The 5,789-nt window shown below is 31.9% G+C and overlaps 1 pseudogene; it reads right to left on the bottom strand.

The window, feature by feature from the left end:
* Positions 1-5,073: 5,073 nt before the first annotated feature.
* LOC130441152 (uncharacterized) lies at positions 5,074-5,619 on the bottom strand (annotated as a pseudogene).
* Between the last annotated feature and the right edge of the window lie 170 nt (positions 5,620-5,789).

Raw genomic sequence — 5,789 nt, 5'->3', positions numbered from 1 at the left:
ACTAACGATGCTTACAATTAAAATTATTGTCAAAAAGTAGTATTATTTTTTTCTTAAATCGTTACAGAAATGGCTCCTAGAATATGAACTAAAATGGGTCTACAACTGTTTTAGCTCGAAACCTCTATCTGATTCTTCTTATGCGTTCCGGATGTTGGCTATGAAGTTACCTATTCGATTTTTCTAGAAATAGCGCAGAATAGCTGAGTTGAGGGTGTAGGGACAAAAAATCCGTAAAAACTATTTGTTTTAATTCAATGATTTGGACGCCACTCTATGAGACAAAGGTTGTTACTACACTATAATTATAAACATTTTATATAACCAAATCAGCACCTCGTCGGCTCGCTTTCCTAATTTTGGTTTTTAAATGCATTAAATTAAGTAATACTGAATGTGGCTTTGCCAGAGTTTGCTCAAAATTATGTATAGCTGCTCCCAACCTTCAGAATATACGAATATACATTCCTAGACTTCTCAATAAATGGAATATTCAACCTTACAAAAGCTCTCACAACGACCTTCGCATAATGAGCAGTTGCCATAACTGGCCAAAACAAAAAATTTTCTTCATGACATTTTTTTTTGTATGAACTGCATTAATCTAGATCTTATACACTCTTTTTCATATAATTTGTGGTTTACAGAATTTCCAGAAGGATAAAGGTATGCTGAGAACTATCACGAAAAGATATCACCAGCCATGGAGACATTCTTGACTTGAACTATTGCTGTCATTTAAAATACACTTCTGAATTTACTTTCTTGTCTTTCTGACAATAATAACTCTCATTATTCGCGGTTTTGTTCAATTGGTTCCTTATCAGAATATTTGAGTGCCGATTTTCTTTATTTTTGAACTACATGCGGTTTCTTTAGAATGTTGCTTACATATTTCTTGACCATTTAAAATTTTCTACTCAATTTTCGCAGACTTACTTCCAGTTTTCCGTGAACCGCTTCAACCAAAACTTCTCTCTTCTTTTTTTGGCTTTTTGTTCGGTTTTCTGCTTGATTCTAGCTAATATCTGTCTCAACACGCCGACAGAAATTGAAAATTGTTTGTCTGGCTATTCCCATTCTTACAAAGTCTTTAATAGCAAACAATTTCTTCATATCTTGATTTTGTTCATACAACAATTTTCCATACTTGAAACTAAACTTCTAACGAAGACAATTGCCAAATAACGAGAAACAATTTTCAGTTAACGTCTACTTTACTTGCTAAGCTATCTAAAAATGTCTTTGTTCCCACACCGTTAGTTATTAATTAATTGAATCACTGTCTTAATTATTTGAACCAAAATATTCTCCTACTTGTTTCTCTTGCTCTATGGACCTTGCCTTGGAGAATCTGCTGTGAAGGGACATTTTTTACTTTTGTGTTAGTTACCCTATCTGTCGAAGGTCTCCGTTGGATTCTTCATTACAGCCTCAAATCTTCTAATGGCTAGAAAATTATTTATCTGATTTTAATTGGTTGAAAAATTGACAATCTTAAGTTTAATTTGATCAAAAATTTCTTTTCTTCCCTACAGCGTCAAATCTTTTAGAACAGCGTACATTTACTCAACTGAATTTAATTTGGTCAAAACTTGACTCAACTAAGTTTTATAGTTTCTTAATTCAATTTGTTGAATAATTCGCTTTTCTCAGTTAAGTTTGGTGAAAAATTGAATTTTCTAGGTTTAATTTGATCAATAATTGCTTTATTAGAGTTTAATTTGGTCAAAATCAAAGTTTAATTTATCTAAATATCGTCTTATCTAAGATTGATTTGATTTTCAGTGTTTTTTTTTTCGAGTGTAATTTGAAAATTGGTTTTTCTATGACCAAAAATTCAAATTCACTTATTCTTATTCAATTTGATAAGGTCAATAATTCACTTTTCTTAATTTTATTTAGGAAATTGGCTTTTCCAAAATTGGTGTGATTTTTGCTTAATATAATGTAGAAGTTCTAGTTTTTTGGTGAAAAATTAGATTTTTTAGTTAATTTAATGAAAAATTCTAAAGTTGATTCGGTTAATAATTGCGTTCAAAAGCTCTTCAAAATATAGTTTGTACAAGAATTGATTATTCTATGATCAAAAATGAAAACCTTTTCTTGATTAAATATATTGGAAATTATCCTTTCTAAAACTCAATTTGGACAAAAATTCACTTTTTCAAGTCCAATTTGGTTGTCATTTTGCTTTCATAAAATTTAATTGATAAAAAGTTAATCAAAATTTCACCTTCAATGTAAGTTAATTGGTTCAAAAATTGGCTATCCAAGATTATTTTTTCAAAACTTCGTATCTGAATGGAAATTAGCCAAAAATTTGTTCGGAAATTGTCTTTAATCAATTAATCTGGTCGATATTCGCTTAGTTTAGTTTAGGTTTAGTAGTTTAGTTTGATCAAAAATTCCCATATCTGAGTTTCATTCAAATATTGTCTTTTCTTAGATTAAATTTGCCGAAAATTTTCTTTCATTTATCAAAGTTTAACTTTAATTTGGCAGAAGTCCCTTTTGCCCATTTCAATTTGGAAAAAATTAAATTTTCTTAATTTGATTGGTTCAATAATCCAAGTTGATTTAGTTAAAAACTCATATCTGAAAGGAACTTAGTAAAAAATCTTTTTTCGAATAATGGTAAATTGTCTTTAATCAATTAATTTGGTCGGATTTCTTTTTCTTTTAGTTTGATTTGAATAAAAGGTCACTTTTCTAAACTTCCCTATCTGTATTTAAATTAGTTATTGTTGTTCCTTAGATTATATTTGCCAAAAATTTGTTTCTACTCATCAAATTTGGTCAAAATTCGGATTTTATAACTCTAATTTGCCCATAAATTCACTTTTTCAATTTCAATTTGCCGAAAATCTGCTCTCAATTAGGTCTAAATACGTTTTTTTGAGTTTGATTTGATCAAAAAGTGGCTTTTCTTAGTTGAGCTCTATCAAAAACTTCCATATCTGTATTTTATTTATTTTTTATCTTTATAATCCTCGCTTTTTATGCTTAACCAAAAATACAACTAAAACTAAAAGGAACCGTAGATTTTGGTGCAGAGAATGGATAAAGAAAAGGTGTTCACTGAGTCACGTAAATTTATTGGAAGAACTACGGCTACATCCAGGTAATTATAGAAATTACTTATGGATGGATGAATCTACTTACGTGGAAATGTGGAATTGTAGACACTGGTAACTGCTTTGATTGAAAAAAAAGACACAAATATATAAAGATACAATAAATATGAGAAGTTACCATTTGGTTTAAATATTTTCGATTTCTGGCCACCGGAAGGAGCTATGAAGATTTAAAGTTCACCAGTATCATCTCCGCTCAATCACTGGGCGGAATAATACCGGAAACTTGTTATCTCATTTATACAGTTTATTCGTCAGGAATATTTATTATATGTACAAGTATGTAATATTGCTTATGATTTTGTTTATTATTAAGAATTATCATAAAAAGTTGAAAAGAAATAAGATGTGGAGAATTCTGCATTAGTTCTATATGAGGGTTGTAGCTGAGTATTAACATTAGTGGAGCCCCGATACTGATTATGAACAGCGCTTGGTGGCCGTGTCAATTGCCATCACCTGCATAGGGCAGTACTTTCAGCTTCGAACAACACGTCATTTATCAATTTTTCAGTCATGATCCTTTGATTGTTGGGAAGGGATCTTAATTTTATAGAGACATTTTCTCCAAAAATATCGTATCTATCCTTTTCACGCACACTTTGTATTGAGTGCGGTAATTTCTCGTTCATTGTACGAAGCAGTTCATCTCTGGGACCTTCTGCTTTTCTCGTTCGTTTTTTGCGCAAAGACCGCGTTGTGATATTTGAAGAAGAAGCCATGTTTTCTGATATTGTCGACTCTTGAAACATAAGTGAATCTTCTTGGGTTTCCAAGGTTCTTGGAGAGAAAACGTCATCTGCTTTGCTGCAGATAAACATGTTTTTTTCCTAAAATAATTTTTTGAAGTTTCCGACAACAGAAGATTGGAAGGATTCCAGACTCGTTTAAATAAATGTGTTCCCCACTGTCTAGGTGCTACAGATGGAAAACACGTTCAAATTACTCTACCACCTCATTCAGGCTCTTACTATTATAATAAAAGGATTTAATAGTATGGTACTTATGGCTATAGCAAATGCCAATTACGAAATATTCTATTGTCACTTTGGAACTCACGAAAAAATTTCGGATGGAGGTGTGTTGAAAGCAGCGACAGACTTTACCCTATGTTTTTATTGGAGATGACGCTTTTTCATTAGGAGAAAATTTACTGAAACCATTTCCTCAGAAACATTTGAGCAAAGAAAAAGCCTTTTTTAATTACAGAGTGTCAAGAGCGGGTCGTATAATTGAAAATGTTTTGGAAATTTTGGCAGATATATTTCGAATATTTCATATTGACATTAATGTTAATCCGTACGCAAAAAAATAGTACTGCTATGTTGCTTTCTACATAACTATTTGCGAACGAAAAGTCCGAAGGGATATACTTCTCAACAACATTTGGATAATGAGGATCAAGAAACTGAAACACTCACATTAGGGCTTCGAGTTAGCTCAGAGGATTTTATTCGCCCACAAAGGTCTTCAAGTGCCAAAAATTATTCATAGGCTGCAAAAATAACAAGAGAAAATTTTATATGATATTTTAACAATGAAGGAGCTGTCCCATGGCAAAATAAAGCTGTGAACATATATATTTTTTATTTACTTACTTCTTCCTCGTCCGATAGTTTGGAAATCGCTGCCCTCATTACATCTTGACCATTTAGGAACGACAGTAGTTCAAAATACCATAATTTCGGTTTATAGATATTATCAGTCCCCATTCCGGACTTACTTGAGTTCTTTACTAATTTTAGTTCTCTTTTACAAGATGTTCTAAACTTATTAATTTTTTTTTACAAAATCTTCATTTGCTTCTTCATTAACCTCTCTAAATTTTTCAATTAAAATGCTCATAGCCCTTTTTCGTGCATTTCTATCTGACATAGATCACTTCTAACTTTCCATAGATACTTTGGTTCCTTATACAACACAAAAAATTTAGATATTATATAATCTTAATTTTGGTACATTTGGCTCCTTTGCATTCAAAAAATCCATTCAATTTCAAGTTATCTTTATCTGTGTCTACTGTAAAACCGTCTGCTTTATAGTGACATTCATAAAGTTGCAACATATGCACATTCTGATCCTTTATTACAATTGAATTTCTTGAGATGCTCGGGATTTACTGGTGGACAAATTGAGGATTGGAAGTTTGTACAGTTGAGAAACTGAACTGTAGTTCCATTATGGAGAGAAGTGGCATGAATCTGGGGGCAATAGCCGGACGTTTTAGTTAGACACCACTCATCACAAGAAACCCAACTACAATTATTTTCTGTACTTATGTTGATGGTTTGGCACATAACAGGTGTTTCCTCCAATCCACTACGAAAAGCTGTGTATGATGGAATGTAAATAGCCACTGTTAAATAAATAAGCGAAATGCAACTAAATACCACAATACAAGTTGGCAAAAGCATATGCAGCCACATATTCTCTTGTCTTGTTGGTTGATAATACGCGGCTTACATTTATTTCTTCTGCCCATTTTGCACGGTTGTTACTACACTCATGAAGGCACTTAATGCGTTTTGGGCGATCTATCTCTACATTTCAAAATTTTTTTTTACTTACGTTACTCTTCGATGTTGTGAATCGACTGAATACTCGATTTGTGACACAACTCTTAACGCTTGCGCACAAAATGTTGGCAGAAAT

The sequence above is a fragment of the Diorhabda sublineata genome, chromosome 3 (assembly GCF_026230105.1).
Source record: "Diorhabda sublineata isolate icDioSubl1.1 chromosome 3, icDioSubl1.1, whole genome shotgun sequence".
NCBI classification, from domain to species: Eukaryota; Metazoa; Arthropoda; class Insecta; order Coleoptera; family Chrysomelidae; genus Diorhabda; species Diorhabda sublineata.
This window is presented reverse-complemented; position numbering and strand designations above follow the sequence as displayed.